At 46.5% G+C, this 20,768-nt stretch overlaps 1 long non-coding RNA gene and 1 other non-coding gene across 2 annotated transcripts; both read left to right on the top strand.

The window, feature by feature from the left end:
• Positions 1 to 339: 339 nt before the first annotated feature.
• Positions 340 to 1,155, top strand: LOC142785317 (uncharacterized). The gene is made up of 3 exons (XR_012888911.1): positions 340 to 412; positions 476 to 749; positions 1,047 to 1,155. It is a non-coding gene; the product is annotated as an uncharacterized LOC142785317 (long non-coding RNA).
• Positions 1,156 to 12,718: 11,563 nt separating this feature from the next.
• LOC119160219 (U5 spliceosomal RNA) lies at positions 12,719 to 12,843 on the top strand. The gene has a single exon (XR_005108292.2). It is a non-coding gene; the product is annotated as a U5 spliceosomal RNA (small nuclear RNA).
• Positions 12,844 to 20,768: the final 7,925 nt, after the last annotated feature.

Genomic DNA, 20,768 nt, shown 5'->3' on the forward strand with positions numbered 1-20,768 from the left:
GCTATTTCACGTTATCTTCAAGCCTAAGTGCACATGTACGTATACCTTTCATCAGTGAAGGCTGGCACTGTTGATAATTCCAAAAATCACAAATTACTTGTTTCCTAGTTGGTGCCTTCTCTTTTCTTCCACGCTCGACCAATTTATGCGTTTGAAAAAGCTGTTTAAGTTTCCCCATGCTACAAGCCTTGTAACTTGTACCAACTGTAGATATATGCAGGTTCTCTGAGCGTCGCTTCCAAGTAGTGACTGTGACATGGCTGCAGAAGCTGCACTGCAAGGTGCGGATGAGCTTCAGTTTGTGTTATTTTAAGCATCTTACTGACACATTGTCGTAATTTCATTTCTTCAGGACCTGCGGTAGAGGCTTCAAAAAGCGGCTCCTACACATTGAGGTGCCCCGATGAGCAGGGTGCGTTCAGTGTCGCGATTTCTTTTCTTTTACCCAAATTGACTGTTGACCAAACCTCTGGAGGTGGCAGCTCCCTTGTAGCTGGTGAAAGAACTTCTGCTGACTTCGTCTTGCCAGAGAAAACCTTAACCAGTCGTTCAGCTGTCACAAAAGGGACTTGTGTGACCAGTAAGTTGTATGTTCACTTCAACACCAGAGTGGATTGATATAGAGACTTCCGCAGGCCGCTCGCAAGATTGTTCCGACAGCACTGTCCGAGGCACTGAACAAGCTTCACAAGGCCCTCCAGAAGACGTCTCCGCCAACAGCTCTACGCCTGAGTGCCCTAGAGAAAATGGTGACTATGCTTTTATTGTAGCTGTTTTTAATGTGCTATTTTATGTTTAGGACAATCTGAGGAAACTATCCTCAAAAGGATACTACGTGTGCACTTACAAAATGTAAGGGTGGGCTCTCAGTGATTTTCATTTTTTTGTGCATTGTCAACATTGTGAATGGTTTGTTTTTAGGTAGTGGAATCGAAAACTTTGCACCGCAGAAAGTTGTGCACCTTGGGTCTAAAAGAGCGAGGAAAGTGCTCGTATGGGATTAGTTGTTCTTCGCTTTTACATTCATTTTTTTTTGTTTATCGCAGTGCGTTCCTGTGTGCCAGCGACAATGTCTCCATCAATGAAGTACAAGCAAACCATTAAACATCTGCAAGCCAAAGTAGCAGCACAGCAGAAAACTATCAAAAGACGAAAAGACTGCGGAGACAGCCTCACCAAGCACCGTCATCGACTTCAAAGGCCTTTGGAGTTATCCGACCACACGTCACCGAGGAGGTTTTTAAACTTCTTTCTGCACATGTTCACTTGAGGCCCAAACGCAAGGGCAAGCGGTTTTCCGTGTGGTTCAAGAAATTCGCTCTTCACCTAAACTTCCGAGGTCCGCGAGCATACCGATTTCTGGATCCATATTTTTCTTTGCCCTCCCGGCGTTCGTTAAGGAGGTGGCTAGCTAATGTAAAGACGACTCCAGGCATAATTCCAGGAATCCTTTCTTCCATTGCAACAAATACTCAAGCTTGGAATGAACGGGACCGAGTGTGCGCTTTAGTTTTCGACGAAAGAGCACTCAAAACGAATCTGTACTATGATGCTGCAAGAGACGTTGTCCAGGGTTTTACAGATGATGGCACTCATCGCACTTCAACCATCGCTGATCGAGCACTGGTTTTTCTTCTTGTTGGTGTTTCGAGAAAGTGGGTTCAACCAGTTGCTTTTACTATAGGGCACACATCAACACCGTCATCTGTTATGCATAACTTGCAGGTGTCACTCATTTTGGAGCTTAGGAGCATTAATATCGCAGTGAAAGCAGTCATTTGTGACCAGAACAGTCCAAGTGTAAGTCTCGCTAACCAACTAAGAGTGACTGTAGCAAAGCCTTTTTTTGAAGTTAATGGTGAGCGGGTGTATTACATTTTTGATGTTCCGCATTTAATTAAAACAATGCGCAATATTGTCCAAGCACACAAGTTATACATTGGCGATAACATCGTTAACTGGTCACACATTGTAAGCCTTTACCAATCCTCACATGAGTTGCGGTTGCGATTGGCTCCAAAGTTGACAGAACGACACGTTCATCAGAAACCTTTTTCTAATATGAAGGTCTAGTATGAAGGTCTAATATGAAGCAACTCAGGTCCTCAGTGCATCAGTTTCGATTGCTATCACGGCATTGGTGTATGCGAAGGTGCTGCCTGCCTCGGCCATCACTACAGCTCAATTTTGTGATCGTATGGACAGGATTTTCGATGCCTTGAACACTTGAGTAAAAAAAGAACTTCGCAAAAGCTGCGGCATGCAATCATGAAAAATGATTCAGAGCTGATTGACTTCCTCCGAGGCCAGCTTCCCTGGATTGCATCATGGCAGTTTGTTGGCAGACGTCAACCACAAACCATCGTAGGTTGGCAAATTACAATTCAGGCAATTTGTCAACTATGGGACGACCTCTCCAAAAATTACAACTTTGAATACCTGTTAACACGCAGGCTTCAACAGGATCCTCTGGAGAACATATTTGGCCAAATTAGGCAAAAACAGGGTTGCAACACCAACCCCAATGTAGCACAATTTATTTGTGGCCTGAAGCACATCTGCATAAGAAAACTCTTCAAGCTGTCAGAATACGGAAATGTTGAGGATGATGAATGTGACCTCCTCCAGGAGCAGCTCTCGCCATTCTCCCTCACCAGTGCGTCTCTTGTGGATAATGAGGAGTGTGCACAGCCACAGCCTGACGACTTTCCCGCTCTAGACGATCTCTCTGAACTTGCGACCAACATTCACTCCCATATTATCGATGACTCCGTTGCATATTGTTGCGAGTGACTGTGTTTATTTACAGATGAGGTGAAAAGGCGTTGTGAAATAGCAGCGTACTTCTGAGACAGGCCAAGAACGCTTCCACCCAACCACACAGTCTAGGCGCCGCTCCACTACTCTTCTTCTTCTTCCGCGCCCCGTAGGTTCGCGCATCTTCGTTTCATTTCCCCCGGCGGCAGACGAAGCTCGCTGAGCGAGTTAAATAGGCCTATGATGGTACTGTTTGAGGCGGGCTACGTGAACAACTTGCGTAGTGCGCGAACGCCGGTTATTGGCTGTGACTCGGGCGACAACGTAATTCACGTCACTGAGACGAGTGACTATCACGAATGGGCCGGAATAGTTTGCTAGAAACTTCCGGTACAACCCTTTTCTACGAACAGGAGTCCACAGCCACACGTAGTCACCAGGAGAAAACTTTACGGGGATATGCTTGGCATCGTAGCGACTCTTGCTGTGTTCTTGCGAAGACAATGTTCGAAGGCGCGCTAGTTGACGTGCTTCTTCAGCGCGACACAACGTCTGAGCGATGGACAGATCTTCCTGATGCGAGAAAGGTAATAAAGTGTCCAGAAAACTCTGTGGATTTCGTGCGTAAAGCAGAAAGAAGGGTGAATGTCCAGTAACTTCATGCTTGGCGGTGTTATACGCGTAAGTAACAAACGGTAAGACGGCGTCCCAGTTCCTGTGGTCAGCATCAACGTACATCGATAACATATTCGTGAGAGTTCGATTTGTTCTCTCAGTGAGACCGTTAGTTTGCGGATGGTAAGGGGTGGAGTGGCGATAAGAGGAGCCACAGAGGCGCAAAATTTCTTCAACCACATCGGCCATAAATTGTCGTCCACGGTCACTGATGACAACCCGTGGAGCACCGTGACGCAGTATGACCCGTTGTAACAGAAAAGAAGAAACAGCGGCTGCTGTGGCCGATGTCAGTGCGTCCGTTTCCGTATAACGCGTTAAATAATCCACGCACACTATAACATATCGGTGGCCCGATGGAGTCTTAGGAAGGGGTCCGAGCAAGTCAATGCCGACTTTTTCAAAAGGGGATGTCGGTGGAGGGATGGGCTGCAAATAACCCGCCGGGGCAGTGGTGGATGGCTTGTGGCGCTGACATATAGCGCAGCTGGTGACGTACTGTTTTGTGGTCTTCCACATTTTTGGCCAGTAGAACCTCTCGCGTAGTCGATGCAGCGTACGTGTGAAACCGAGATGACCGGATGTTATGTCATCGTGCGCAGAACGAAGGACGACCTGGCGCAGGCTTTCCGGCACCACTAGAAGCAACGGGAGGCCATCGGCTGAATAGTTTCTTTTATACAGCAAGCCATTTGAAATTTTAAAGTGCTTGTCGACGGAGTTGTGTGCAGCCTCGAGCAAAGGTTTCAGAGTAGGGTCGCGCTGCTGCTCACGTTTGAAGCTGCTGGTATCTGGGAAGTCGGACGAGACAGAAACTAAATAGTCATCAATGTCATTGTCGTCAGCATTGGTGTGTACTGAAGGAAGGCGGGATAAGCAGTCGGCATCTGTGTGACATCGTCCGCTCTTATAGGTAACAGAAAAGCTGTACTCTTGGAGGCGCAACTCAGAAGTACGCTTCCACCCAACCACACAGTCTAGGCGCCGCTCCACTACTCTTCTTCTTCTTCCGCGCCCCGTAGGTTCGCGCATCTTCGTTTCAATATTATGTAGCTGGTTTTCTCATCAAACACTTCCTTCGGAATGCATGTGACGGTTGCAGTTGCCCACAGTTACTGAAAGACGACAGTGAGACGCTTAAGGGTACCCACCAGTATTTCACAATGCTCAAAGCATACCACGTTTCCAGCAAACTTTTTGGAAATCTCACTGTGCCATCAGAAGCAGCTTTTGCATACGTACAACAACTTGAATCTCACTTTCTTGCCATAATTGAGGCCACTGCACATCACCTGAAAGTGTGCGATGTTTTGTATCACCATCTGTCGAGTGTTGGCGATTTTCATTTCTGCTCTGCTGGGTGTCGCGCGAAGTTTCTGAAAATGTTTTGCCGGGTTCGTTTATGTTGGCATGTGCGTTTTGTGAACTGAAACTTAGATAGGGTTAGGTTCCAGTCTTCAATCTCAGGCATACAGCTTGACAAGTTCAAAGGTTAGCAATTAGCGGCGGGTTTACACTAAAGTATTCGAGTTGAGCCGAATCCTGCAATAGCCTTGTTATGTTATTACTTCGTTATAGCAGACTTCATTATGGTCTTATATGCTGATATTCAGTTGAACTGAACTAACCACTCCTTCGTTGCATACATTGTTTAGGTTACCCGCTATGAGGAGTAGGGACACTGTGTATTCGCTCGAGGTGATTTGCATAACCTTAAAAAGGATGTTGGGTATCCTGTCTGTATTTTTGTAGCAAATGCGGGCGAACTATACACTTTACTGTGGGTCGCTTTGTCACTGTGTATGCTTTATCTCTCCAGCTCAAGTAATATATCAATAACAAAACCGCTTGTTGAAATGTTTTCGAGCGGGTAAGGAACACAGTATGAAGTGAGCATGGTTCACGTTATCACACTTTTCATATTTTAGCTTCTCATCAACCTCCTCATCTCGCCCATCAAAATTTTCAAAAGAATACCCAAACTTGTAGCGTTTGATGGGGCTGCGGACGCTGCCATTTTTGTTTTTATATAGCTTGTGAGTGATAACGTACGATGTAGAGCCTTTGTGAAAAATAATGAGCCAAAGTGGTTTCCTTCTGCTATTTATTAGCCCTGTAATACCGCTCTCGTAGCACCAATTAAGGTCCACAATTCTGGATAAGTGATGACTACAATCTATTTTAGCTCGCGTCACAGCAACACCCAGACGCAAATCACTTGGGATCTTAAGTTTTTGATAAAGGCGACGCATAAGCAGAGCCACAAGACCTGCCAGTGTTGTAGCATAAAGTTTGTCTTTCACGTAGTGAGCAAGCTGCAAAGCCCTACCTTTCTGAGGACAAGCAGGCATCAAGTCTGCTTTTTTTAATTTTGGGCTAGCTGTTCTTAAGCACAGCCAGCACATTGCACCTTTGCCTTTCTGCTATATTGTGTCGTGTGGTTTCTGTGCGCTCTTTTTTTCTATGCATTATTTCAGTTAACCCCAGGCGTGATTCGCGACTTCATTGCTGTGTATGTCACTTCTTCCTTCTTCATCAGCATTGTGCGCTGTGTTTTTGCCATAGATTCTTACTTACCCACTGGCCCGGTGTGTCATACTTCACCAGCTTCTCGGCTTCTGCTAACTCTAGTGATAAGTGCGTTGTCTGTGTTCTCTCTGTATTTGTTACAATATTTGTTACAATTTATTTGTAAGGCGAGATGCATTTGTTGTCTACATTTGTCATTTTGTGCTTTTTATATTCTCAGACTCTACCTTGCCTTTGAATAAACCATTGCGTATACTCTGTCTCTTTGAGTGATATATACATTGATCACTTGTTTCAAAAGAAAAACACAAGCGCGATGAATAAAACCGTAGTGAATTATCATTACCTGCATCTCTTTTTCTTATAACTTAATCGAAATAAAAATTACGTCACGACCGATTCGCACGAACCACTGAACAAAACAAAACAGGGAATCGCTAAATCAAAACGACCTACAAAAACTATCCATTTGGGCGATGAATAGTGGTCTGAAATCATGAACTTTCGTCATAGCCAAACGTCGGTTATGCAAAGTAATTCAAAATTTGCGCCAGTGAAACCGAAACAGGAAGCGCACGCCACTTGCTCTCACCAACCACTAGGTGTGCTAGGGTCGATTGGGCCGCTGGGGTCTACGGGAGTGTCCACTCTTAACCTTTATTTCTCTATGCCACGAGCGTTAGAGGCGTTTGTCTCCGATTTATGCGTTCCTTCCTTCCCACCTTCTCCTGTGTACGTATCTGATCATCGGCCTATTGTCTTGAAGCTCGAAGTTCCATTTTCTTTTTCGGAAAAGCCATGGCGTCTTGATGGTCGCGTCCTGCAGGACGCACGCTCAAGATTACATTTGTCACACGCAATACGTGTGTCGCTCACGGCGTCTGGTCCTGAAGATTGGGATGCGCTTAAAACACAGTGGTGCCTGCGCTGTGCAGTAGAGGGGCGTTCGCTTCGTCGACGCGATTCTGAAGAGCTTGCTGACACTGCGATGAAGTTACGCGTTGCTTTGCGCGCCGAGACGCCTTGTCCTCTGATGCGAGCGTGGCAGCGTGAACTGCGTGAACGCTTTCAACGCTTGACAGCTGCTTCGTCCCTGGCGGCAGCAGCATGGCGCTGTAGACACAACCCATGTGCACATCCCGAGGTGCTGCGCTACGCGAGACATTCGTTTTTAGATGCGGAGCATCTTATACTCGCGCCTTGTAGTGCGCCGTCCGCGCCGTCCGCACCACTTCTCGAACATTCGACAGCTGACGCGCGCGCATGCGCCGTCGCCCACTCTTCCACCATCTGTGCATCCCTTCCTCCTCTACACACCGCGCGTGCTTCACTCCTCCACCATCTGTGCACCCTTCCTCCTCTACACACCGCGTTCGACATCTACAATTCTCCTGATTCTCCAGTGGACGCGCATGTGGCGTCGCGCTTCGAGAACATTCAACAGCTGACAGTGCATGCGCCGTCGAGCTGTATACATACTCAAGGTCGGCGCTCGCTCGCTCAGTTGCCGCTCGTCGGTTGGTTTGTACGGCGCGTCGACGTCCAAGGTCGCGGTGAAATGAATTCCAACGAATCCACAAACACAATGATCGACGTCCCTTCGACCAGCGCCGCCCTTTCGCATACGTGTGTACGTGTTCACTCATTTAACACCCCCTCCTACAACCACGTTAGCCAATTTAGCCATCGACCCAAGTAAGTCGCAATTTAACACCCCATTTCACAACCACGTTAACCAATTTAGCCATCGACCCAAGTAAGTCGCACTTTAACACCCCGTTAACCAATTATATGCTCCGCATCCTCCTCAGTGTTCCCCCGAGGGAAGCTGCGGGCAATTTTTTTGGGCAATCAGAGCCATCTAGTCTTTGTGACAGCACAAATACCACCTGCACAGCGGCTTCCTACGCGTGATCGATCTGTTTTCTTGGCGCATTTCGAAGCAATGTCGTGTTCGGCCATGCGGACTAACTCTGATCAAACACCGCCAATGCTTATAGGTTTGCCCCGTATTCCTCAAGAAGCTGCGGATTGCCTGCACGTCCCTCCGTCGGCTGAAGAGGTAAAGGCGGCACTGAAATCTATGAAACGTGGAACGGCCCCAGGGCCAGACGGTTTTCCTGTTGAGTTTTACTTGACATTTTGGGATGAGATTGGTGCTACCTTTACCGCGGTAATCCGGTGATGCTACGAGGACGGTGTCTTTCCATCAAGTTTTCGAGAAGGACGAATTGTGCTTATTCCAAAGGGTGATGCTTCCTCTGTTAATCCTGAAGATTGGAGACCTATCACGCTCCTCAACGTTGACTATAAGATATTCGCGGCGGTAGCTGTTCAACGTTTGAGGGGTCTGTTGAACACCCTGGTAGGTCATCACCAGACTTCATCAGTGCTTGGACGAGAAATACACAGCTTGTCATATACCACATGGGATATCATAGCCTATACTCGGTCGCGATCTGCGCGTGGTATCCTTGTGTCTTTGGACCAGGAAAAAGCGTTTGACCGACTAGAGCACGCGTATATCCCTAATTTGCTCACAGCCTTCCGCTTTTCTCATTCGTTTCTGGAAATGATTAAAAATACGTACACTGGTCTGAAAAGCACACTAGTTCTGGATGGCTGGGAAAGTGCCGCTTTTTCCATAACACGTGGGGTTCGTCAGGGATGCCCATTGTCTCATGTGCTATTTGTCCTCAGCCTTGAGCCATACTTGCGTGCTCTTGACGCGGATTCATGTGTCCGGGGTCTTGCTCTTCCTGGTAGTGGTGTCGTGAAAGTCACAGCTTTCGCTGATGATATAATCTTATAGCTTTCAGGTGAAGATAGCCTTTCACGCAGCGTGCGCGTATTTTCCCAGTATGGCGACATTTGAGGTGCAGCGTTGAACATCTCCAAATCCCGGTATTTCTTCATTGGCTCTCCAAACTCCAGGCTTGTCGCTGGTTTTCCCATTCAGCCGGCCGCGTCTCTTCGTATTTTAGGTATTTCATACTACCACTACGGCGTTTGCGAATCTGTTTTGTTAAACACTCTCGAAGAAGACTGAAAATTCAGGATGCACGGGATTTCGACTTCCCGCTTCTTGAGCGGAGGTACCTAGTGCAGACTGTATTTTGCGGTCGCATTTGGTACCTTTCTCACGTCGTGCAACCATCTTTACGTATCATGCGATCACTGCAGTCTGCTTTGTGTTCCTTTTTTTGGTCAGGCGGCACTGAGATGGTCTCTCGCACGGCACTGGGACAGCAGCGTTCTTAGGGAGGCTTTGCTTTCCCTTCAGCGTCCATACGCTGTCGGCTGCTGGCACTGCGCTTCCTTTTGCGCCTAGTGCAAGGGGAGGAATCTCCAGCACGAACGCTTGCATAATATTTTCTGGGTACTCACCTTCGGCATTTGATGCCTAATGTGCAACTTAACAGGAGGCCACAGTCAATAACACTTCCTGCGTTTTATGCAACAATTGTTGCAATTTTTCGCCATGTCAAGTCGAGCTGTCCTGGCATAGATGTTTTCAACAACCACATAGTTGAGACAACTGCTGCTTTGTTGCTTTCGTTGGTCCCGCCAGCCCGCGGTGCTCGCTCTAGACGGGTGTCTTGGAGCACCTTATCGGCTTCTTTTCTGCCTGGACACCTCCGGGACTTCATGTGGCGCCTGGGATGGGGTGTGCTTCCCACTCTCGACCGCCTCGAAAGGTGTAGAATAGTCCAGCCAGCAACATGTCCGAACTGCTCCCTTCGGGAAACAAATCAGCATTTTCTGAGGCATTGTGTCATTGCTCGCGTTTTTTAGAGAGCCGTACATGCCAGATTTCACTGCCTCAGAGCAAATCGCTTCGTTTCTTCTGGGCGTTGTTCGCGAGGCCGCTTCGCTTGTCTTCTCATTGTTGCCGGCTCTTTCTGCCTCTGGCCCAACCGCTGCGAGGCGGTTGCAGCGGGCCGCCACCGCCGCGCGCTCTACCCGATCCTAGAACGATTGTACTCGGAGCTGCTGTCTGTTTTGTCGGAGGAGCTCTTCTTCCTCGGTGAAGAGAAATTTCTTCGGCACTGGTCTTGCCCTTTTGTGTCGGTCTATGACGGACGAGTGAAACTTGTCTTTCGGCTGGCCTGGTATTGGTAGGCTGATCTGTCGATGCGCCGGCAGAAATGGCATGCCAACATGTAAATATGCAAAATGTACATATTTATGTTTTATTTGTGTCTCTTGTTTACCTTGAAGTATCTTTTGTGGTAGTGTTTGTGTGAACCATCGAATCTACATGTTCTTTCAACGTCATCTCATATCCATGTTCATGTAAATGACGTATGTTTTGTCATCATCGTCAGAGTATGTCTAAGAAGGAAATGCTCTGTTGAGTGTTGTTGACGTTTGTGGCGATAAATGTTTTCTAAACAAAATTGGCAGATCCCAGGTACAGTGGGAATCAAGGATATGCGAAGCACGAATGAGGAAGGTGTATATGTCACTTTAAAATCAGCACAACGTTACGATGCTGAGGTAAATAACGCCACACATGACTTCCGTGTCGTAATTATCATGTCTAGATGTGTCGTTTACCTTCGTCCTTTACTCACGTCCCGTGATACCAAATTTAGTACATGTGGTGCTGGCGAAACGGCTGCATGCACCCTATGAGCGTGGTTTGTTGTCATGTTCTTACGTGGCACGCGTGTCAGGATTATCGTGTTTGCGCCAGTCATAATTTGTCACCCACTGACGTCGCGTAACACCAAATTTGGCTTTAGTGAAGCTAGCAAAACGGCCAAGAGCGCATCATGAAAGGCCCAATATAGTCTAATGTAGAGTTGACGCGCGCGCACGCTGGGCACAGCGACGCTACGTTAGCAAAACGCGAGCACTTTATAGTCTGACACCAGGCGCGACCAGCATCCGTCGGCGCGTCCCGTATGCAACCGGCGCAAAATGCGACTTGCTGTATTTCACGCCGATGTGTTACCCAGACTACACTGCGTCTCCCTCTTTTCGTGACGAAGGGACGCCAGACGCGCTGAAACGCGCATGCGTCGAAACAACGCAGCGCGGCCTTAGACTGTGAGTATATGGCAGGACCGGCGCCGGGCGTGGCAACGCTGGCGTGACGCGACGAAATGAACGCCGACGAGCACGCACACCGCATCGAAATGTATTGGTGCCTTGACTGTGACATGTATTCATGTTCTCACATGACACGCATATCATGATTATTATGTTTGCGCCAGTCGCATACCTTCGTCATCCATTGGCGTCACGTAATACAAAATTTGCTAGCGAAACGGCCGCGAGCGCATCATGACTGTGGCATGGAGTCATGTTACATGACCTGTATGATGTGATTATAATGTTTGGATGTGTCATTTACCTATGTCGTCCGTTCGCGTCATGTAATAACGAGTTTGGTACATGTGAAGCTAGCGAAACGGCCGCCAGCGCATCATGAGCGTAGCATGTAGTCATGCTGTTACATCACACGCATCTCATGTTTATCATGTTTGCACCTGTATCATACCTTCGTCATCCATTGACGTCCCGTAATACCGAATTTGGTGTAAGTGAAGCTAGCGAAAAATCCACCAGCGCATCATGAGTGTTGCATGTAGTCAAGTTCTTGCATGACACGCATCTCATGATTATCAAGTTTGCACCAGTCACATACCATCACACTCCATTCACGTACCGTAATATCGAATTTGGTATATGTGACGCTTGTGAAACGCCCACGAGCACATCATGATCATAACATGTAGTCATATTGTTACATGACACCCGTGTCATGATTTGCATGTTAGGGTCTGTCGCTTGTGTTCGCCATCCAATCATGCCATACCATACCAGTTTTGCAACATGCCATGCGAACGAAACCACCGCAAGAGCTGCAGAACCATGAAATACATTTCATGATTTTCATGTTATGTCTGGTAAAATATGTTCTTCGTACAGTCATGCTATGCCATACCAAGTTTGGTATTGTTACCATTATGTAAACGGCGAGGACAGCTAAAAGTCATAGGCGGATAGATAGATAGATAGATAGATAGATAGATAGATAGATAGATAGATAGATAGATAGATAGATAGATAGATAGACAGACAGACAGACAGACAGACAGACAGACAGACAGACAGACAGACAGGCAGACAGGCAGACAGACAGACAGATAGATAGATAGATAGATAGATAGATAGATAGATAGATAGATAGATAGATAGATAGATAGATAGATAGATAGATAGATAGATAGATAGATAGATAGATAGATAGATAGATAGATAGATAGATAGATAGATAGATAGATAGATAGATAGATAGATAGATAGATAGATAGATAGATAGATAGATAGATAGATAGATAGTCGCCGAAGTTCGCTAAAAAATGCTTCGTATTCAAAACCGTTTCAGGGACCCTTTAAGGAGCTTAGCCTCTAGAAACTACGAAATACGAAGCGCGCGAAGTATGAAATAGAGGCGTGCTCACATGCCGTTACTCCGACACTTCCAAACGAACTTTGATGCAAGTGTACACGGCTGCAAGTGTTTCTCGTCAATATGGAAGCATAAACTGAAATGAAGATGGCTATATTTGACATCCGTTATTTAAAAGGTATACGTTGAAGATGTAACTGGTGTAGAAAAGTTCTATGATAACACATATGTATTAACATCAAAGCCAGAAACCTACAAAAAGTCTCCATATAAACTTGGCCAAGTACTCCAGCCATTTTTCAGCACCCCGGAACGTGCACCTCCGTTCAATCATTGCTCAGGTCCTTCCTCAGTTAGTCGAATCAATCTTTCGCCTTTTACTAAAGATTGCCGTGGGGAAGGACAACTAAATGAGCCTATAGGCAAATTTTTGGGAGGCCTTGCCCGTTTGGGCGAGGCCTACTGTACAAATCGAAAAGTAGAATTTGATATATCTGCTACCTTCGACCCGCCGTTGGGTTTTGCGGTCGTGACAAGTTCCGTTGCTTGACTACACACCCGAAGGCCATGGCAGCGCTTCGTTTCCGCGACACTCATGTCCGGAATCGCTCTACCATTGTGGCGCACTTGCTACTGATTTAAAGGGCCACTCGCCAGGTTTGACAATTTGAGCTGACTAGTGCAATTCGTACATGGGGCGTTCGCAATCACGTCTACCAAAATGTGCACTGCTATGCCCTGCGAAAATGGGTCAAATTTCAAGATGAACGCTGCTCCACTTCCTTTCGCGGGCGCGCACTCAGAGAATAGAAGACACTTTAGCTGGGCACACGTAACGAGCCTACGTACGCGGCACGATACGTTGCGGACGCTGCATGCGAAGCGCTCAACGATACCTTTAGTTCACCGTATTGACTGTACCGAGATACGTTTGGTTCAACAAGACACATGTTATTAGAAATAAGGGCCAAACCTCATAAGCGCGAAAATGCACGCGACAGCGACGAGCGACGCTATGAGCGACAAAACAGGGCGTTCGCGCGACGTGTCGCGTGCTCGTTTTCGCGCGATCGCTCGGTTCTCCAGATTTGGAAACCGTCGCTCATCGCCCGGAAGTGCTGGGCTGAAGCAGCCAATAGCGAAATACCGGAAAAGACAAAGACTACATAGGTGCACGTTACCCTGCCCGAGTCACGTATGCGCAACAAGAAATAACGCAATGTTTATTACGCATGCGCATATAAAAAATGCTGCAAGGCAATAATAAACACTTTCCGTTCCATTACACAACAATATATCTTATTTTCAAATTGGAAACCGCTCGCTACGCGGTTTTCTTGGTGCGAGTTGACGGCCTCATGCCAGCAACAGTCGAATTCGCTCGCCGAAGCCGTCGCGTGAATGAGGTTTGCCTGCGCTAGCGACTGATCGCGCGACGCCGATCTACGTCGCGTCGCTCGTCGCTGTCGCGTGCATTTTCGCGCTTATGGAGTTTGGGCTTAAGCCACGGTCGCGACGCTGATATCGGTGTCGCTCCTCCGCTCTCCTCGCTCGCTGCAGCTGCGCGCGCACCCCTCTCTCTCGCGCGCCCGCCTTCTCTCTCAGTCTCCCGTCGAGAGCGGGTCGTGAGGGGGAGTAAAGTTAAAATCCGTTGGCATTCGCCAGTGAGTTAACGTAAACTCCCCCGTGTGATCAAATTGCGATTCCCAGGAACCATTACACCATAAAGGCACCATAGTATGGTTAATAAATATAATAGTGCGAATTAATAAATACCCCTCATAGCATCACCCCGTGTATTCGCACTTAACCATGTTCACCCTTGGAGAAATGCTTGGGAGTTTTTGTTACTTGAAGATAATAAACTTTACATAAATAATGAGACGCAATACGAGAATGTGCGCGTCTTTTTTTAGGGGCGAAGCTCCTTAGGGCGTGGGCTGTGCGTCCCCTGTAGCCTGTATGTAGCCACCTCTAGTTTAGTTCTTGCAGTGTTCACTAGATGGCGGTACCGTCCCCTGTATGTAGCCACCTCTAGTTTAGTTCTTGCAGTGTTCACTAGATGGCGGTACCGTCTCCTGTATGTAGCCACCTCTCGTTTAGTTCTTGTAGTGTTTACTAGATGGTGGTACTTGTAGCTGATGATGAAAAGATGCAAGATGTTATAAACTAGAAAGCGGTACTTGTAGTTGATGAAAGACGCGAGATCTTATAAAATAGGAATGATGTCACATATGGCGCGTGTCATTGGTTGAAGGCAATCGTTCGATTTAGTGCGGCGACGTACGCTAGGGGGAGCGTTGTAATAAAATCCGTTCGCTGTTGGCGCGCGCTCGGAGTCGCCGGATGGATAAGGCTGCACAGCGGAGAGAGCGCAAGGCGGCAGCAGCGCGCGCTCGCAGACAGAATCCCGATGTGCGAGCGCGCGAGGCAAGGGACATCGCAAGCCATCCATCGTCTAAGAACAAATAAAAGTTGATTTGTGTATATACACACACAGCGTTTCTCACGTCTTTACATGATGATCGACTGGGCGAATTACACGGAATATTCACAGTTTACCGATGAATCCCTCCGGAGCTTCGCCCATTCATCATCATTCACCCCGTGAATATGCCGTAATTTTTTTTCTTTTTTTCTTGTGAATCACAGCGAGAATGGGGCTAATAAGGTGGCGTTTCGCATGCGTTTCTGTCCCCGCGGTCAGCGCATCCAGCAGACGACAGGTCGTTGTCACCGGGATCTTTGTTCTGCTGTAGAAAAATCCCAAAATTAATCAGGGCGGTGTTGATGAATCAGGGTGGCAGGCCTTGTCAAAAAAGTTGCGGTGAATCAGGGCGGCAGTTCGAGCAAGAAAATCGGTGAATGGTATTCTGGAGGCACTGCGTTAGAGTTCCTCACGCGTGCAGTGGAGGCAAACGAGCGCATCAAGCCACGTCACACGTGAGACATGAGCGCTATCTGGCAGTTATCTTGGAAAACGAAGCGCGCGCGCCCACATCGAAGGTGATAAGGTGTAAAACACAAGGCGACGGGTAGGTGCAACTACCGTGTCGTCTTAGTAAAGCATTGCCTTTTTGCGCAAGCGTTGCATGGTCAGCACAACGTGATAAACGCTACGGTCCTTAGAATTACTAATGTATGCCTTTTCTAGTTCGAAACACGCATGCAGAATATTTACGTGTTGTTATGGTGCCTCTAATATGCACAATAATTGCTTTTTAATTGACAATCGCACAAGTATGAACGCTGAATCTTGAGCAATATTGGTGAGCGCTGCAGATGGGGTCTGCCGTTTGGAGTATCGTTTGGACACTTTGGTGCCGTTTAGGGTACCGTTAAGGGCGGACAGACAGACAGACAGACCAAAATGTTTGCATCGAAGGTCCCCAAGAAAGGCTAAAAAACTGTGGACTGTCTTTACATTGACAGATGGTAAGGGACGACTGAAGGCAAAGAGGCAGCTGATATTGCTACATGCATATTTCGTTAACGTAAAAATACCACGAGAAAGAGACGGCGCTCGGGTCAGTGACGGAAGTCTGAGAATACAGCTTCCCAGTCCGGACAGACACCGTATTTCTGACAGACTGTTGTCAGCATCATCACCGCCTAATGCATCACAGTCGGAGAGGAATACTTGAAACAGGCTCCCAGCTCCAGTCATTAATTTGGCGAACTTCCTCGGTGGCCTGAAACAATATCTTCTTTCTTTGTTAAAGATAGAGTACATTATAAATACTTCGCTACGTGTGTACGAATTATATATTTTAGGCTCATTATGTGCAATTACTCTGACACGGAAGTGCTGTACTACAATGTAGCGAAGTCCTAGCTATTTGTCTCGTTCAGCTCATTATGTGCGTATTTTGCAGTTCATTAGACATATCTTGTCTGCTAGTGAAGGTTTATTAAATATCACTACTGCATACTTTCTTCAACATCTCACTATCTTCTTAACGCATCTCTATATATCCCTTACATTGTTTTTCGGGACCATAATGCATGTTGGTTCTTGGGCATTAAATTGCTTTTTATTGATCTTAGAAATGAACGTTGACATTTTTTTCTTCATTGCAAATGTTACAACCACTGTCTTTTTCTCTTCTGTTTTCATTCGCGCTAGAATTATTAAGGTAACCTTCTTTCTCGGACTTATAACTAGCCTTTCAATACAGGTGTGAAAACTGTTTCTTACCTGTATATCCGATACAAAGTAACAAACAGTTCGTTTTTGTTTTTTGATCCGGAAAAAAAAAAGCGCAGATGTATTGAATGTAGCAGTGGATGTCTCCTTGCCTGCACTACAATTGCGTACTCATTGAGCGCCTGCGCGTATTGCACCGCTATGCCCCTCATCGTCCACAGATGCCTCGGAAAAAACGTACAAGTCCTCTCCGTTTTGATATTCCTCATAAGTGCGATGCGTACTCACCTCAACAGTATGTCAACTCCATCAACTCAGTGCTCACTGCAAGTTCTGTATTCCTTGGAGGCAGTCCTTCCCAGCATTTTCTTTATTGAGACTACACCGTGATTGCGCAACAAAGACTTGCCCCCGAGGTTTCAGGCCAAGTGTAAAAAGCATTTTTTTTTAATTTTGTTGTTACTGTTGCTTGCGAGGATGGCAAACTTTCCTAATGCTACGTAGAACAATGTCAGTGGATGGCGCTTAAGTATACAGTAGATGCTATCCCAACGTGTCTCTATCATGGGAATACAAATGTGATGTTTACAAATTCAGGTATAAAGCACTGCAACGACAATAGACGCCTCACCAACATTACGCCAGCACAGTATATTTTTCCAAAGCAGTTTAGTGACATGGAGTGGCTCTGTAGTAGAATAGTTGATTGCCATACAGAATGCTCGGGTTCGATTCCTGGTGGGACCCTGACATTTATTCTATGCATTCGTCGGGTCAACGCTGCCGATGTCCGTTTTCTTAACGCTGTCGCATTTCAATTACCCATGTATATCTTCACTGTTCCTGGATTGCTGGGCTGGGCTCCATGCCCAACTCAGCAACCAATTTTCAGTCGTCTTTACCTTACTTTCTCTTGCGAGCTTATATCAGGTCATTACAATGCCCTGCAACATTGCGATACAAGGTTATCTACAACGTACCGTTACTCCTTATTCGAGGGCCGAGAAGCTAGCTTTCCTGTTATGCTCACTAGTCTAGTGGCTGTGCGCGCTGCTTACTGAAAGGTAAAGGCTACGAAGTTATCGCAGCGTATTGAAAACACGGAGAAGCCCCAAATGATGTCTTTCTACTTCACGCCTTTTTAGTAGGCCATGCTGTTTTACTGAGAAGGGGCTGTTTCTGTTCTATACAGTAAACTCTCACGTGTACGAACGTCGGTTTAACGAATACTTCAGAAGGACAAAGTTTTAGAAAAATCCCGGCGGTTTTCTTATCAATTCTACACAAAAAATCTTTCATTTAAATGAAATTCTATATAGTGAACATATCCATTCAACGAACTCTATTTGCGGACCCGGGCTCATGTTTTAGACCAATTTAATGAAGTTTTTCACTCTGCCATGCATACCACCCCAGAGCAACCTATTGATTGACGGTGCAACAACATCGCTAGTGCATGCAGCGCCTCCGAGGCAAAGCGGCCGTGCGAGAGACAAAAACGAGCCACATGCGTTTCAGCAGCTGGGCTGAACTATCAGATTAGGGAATTTTTTTCTAGTGTTCTGAAAGCCAAAGAAGAAAAATGCAACAAATAAGTTCTTATGGTTGAGCCACGTTCAAATCCTGTATCACTAGCCGAAAAAGTTGCAAGAATTCGTGCCACAGCAACAAGCTGTGTCAGAGCTAGTGCTCAGAAACATTGACTCTCTAGACAGATTTCAGTAGAATGGAAAAATCACCACCATTTTAAAAACAAAGTGCATTTCACATCGAAAGAGTTGGAACGTTGGGCGAGCTGGTGCTTTGACAAAGAAACCATCGTGAGAGCAAAACTAAACACAACACACAAGAAGGAACAAACAAGGCTAGTTTGCGCCTGCCCTCGTCTGTTTCTTCTTGTGTGTTGTTTAGTCGCACTCTGACAATGGTTTCTATGCATTTCACATGTTTGTCTTGATCTCTGCTGTGGCTCATCTTTATTTGTTAGACACAATATTAGTTAGTACTAATATACAATGATGCCAGTGCCCCAAACGCCATAGTTGCTGCAGCGACATGGAATTAAGGTGTACACTATGGATGTATATTGAAAAATCGCATGACTAACTTGTGTGTGCAATGAGTATATAATGCAAGCCTAACTTCCTATGAACTTCGTTGATTTGATCATCACTAAACACTATGACGATGACAGGAGCCATTTGAAAGGCCAACAAGTAGTTGTGTGTGAGCACGGGTATATCTGGGCAAGCGGTATGAAGAAACGGAATCCTAATCCCCCCATAAGACTATTCCCCACTTTAAATAAAGAATCCCCCTCCTCCTTCCGAAAAATTCTGTATTTTAACCTTCGTGTACCTCCCTAGCAGACTGAAAAATTCATCCACAAGGGAAGTTGTTTCCTGAGGCTTCAGGAGGCACCAGGCCAAATGTGCGCATACTTGTTTAAACATATATATTATGAAGTCTTGGTAGTATTGGCTGCGACAGCGTTTATTTGAGGAAAGACCTCGCAAAATGAACGGTCAGAGCCAGCACACAGACGATGACGATGATGATGACCCAGAGTGGCAATGAGGGCAAAGAGACAAGCGGATGATGGTGATTATGGTTATGCAGGGATGAGGACGATGTAAGTTACAAATGCCCACACTAATTCCCCCCACTTGGAAGCGGACACCCTGGCCGCCGTAAGTCAAAGTGACGGGGAACGTCGCGTGAAAGGTTTCATGCGACAAACGTGGACAATCTCTGTGCTGCGGTAGCGGCGGTCTGTTGGGGCGACGAGTGGTGTCACACGATAATTAACCGGCGAAGTCTGTTCTAAAACAATGTATGGCCCGATGAAGCGTGGTTGGAATTTGTCACAGAGACCAGGAGTGCGAATAGGTGTCAAAAGCAGCACCTCGTCACCAGGTTGGAAAGACACAACGCGGTGGGATTCGTCATAGATGATCTTTCGCTCGTGCTGTCACGCTTCAGTATTGATGCGAGCCTGATGGCGAGACTGGGCCAGGCGGGAAATGTATTCTTCGCTAGAAGACTGACATGAATTCCCATGGCTGCTAAAGAAGGAGACGTCGAGAAAGGTAGCCGGGGTGCGTCCGTACACGAGGTAAAACGGTGAGTAGCAAGTTATTCGCTGAACAGCGGTGTTGTAAGCGAATGTCAGGAATGGTAAAAGAGTATCCCAGTTTTTGTGGTCGGGTCGGACATAAACGGCTATCATGTCTGCAAGGGTTCGGTGAAATCTTTCTGTGAGACCATTTGTCTGAGGGTGGTAGCTTGAAGCTGTCTTGTGAGTAGTTCCAGAAGCGCGCAGTACTTCATTTACAACTTGTGACAGGAACACTTTGCCGCGGTCACTAAGCAGTACACGAGGAGCCCCATGACGCAGTATTATTGCGTGAAGAATAAAGTCTGCAACTTCCACAGCTGAGCCTGTAATAACAGAGGAAGTCTCAGCGTAGCGTGTCAGGTGGTCCACGGCAGTCACTATCCATCGTTTGCCAGCAGATGTGACGGGGAGAGGCCCGTAAAGGTCAACACCTACAACCTCGAACAGCATTGAAGGGCACAGAAGTGGCTGTAGAGGTCCAGCAGGTGCCGACGTGGGGAGTTTACGACGCTGGCATGGGTAGCAGGAACCGACGTACCGAGCTACAATATGTTAATTTGTGCATAAGATATAAACAGCTGCTCAACAATGAGAAACAATATTACAGGAAAAATTTTAAAAAGTGTTCTCAGCAGAAAGTGTATAGAAAGTTTATAGTCCACCACTAGCCTACATATAAATAGTACCATCTGAAATGATAATACGTATTATACTACTGCAGTGATGACATCACATTGTGGTGAAGCATAGGCCTTTAATTCATTATTCACTGTGCTGCATTCATACATATATCTATATATCATAATAGCAATAATGACGGTTGTCCTTGTAATATAACATATTGCAGAGAGTAAACATGCCAGCAAGAAAGATTAGCTTTGCTAAACAGATCTGCACAGTCGCAATCACAGTGTAGAAAGGTAGAAATCCCCCAAACATTTGCAGCTGCTTTAATGGAATCTCAGAAGCAAACATATTAGTATGCCTTACAGGCACTGCACCAAATAAACGCGTATCACGAACCACTGCCCCTCTTCTTCTCTTGCTATGCATGCACAGGTACCTGCGAACAGAGCTTGAAGCACATCTAATGTGAGCAATACAGTGCAACCGACACC

Source organism: Rhipicephalus microplus, unplaced genomic scaffold, assembly GCF_043290135.1.
Source record: "Rhipicephalus microplus isolate Deutch F79 unplaced genomic scaffold, USDA_Rmic scaffold_21, whole genome shotgun sequence".
NCBI lineage: Eukaryota > Metazoa > Arthropoda > Arachnida > Ixodida > Ixodidae > Rhipicephalus > Rhipicephalus microplus.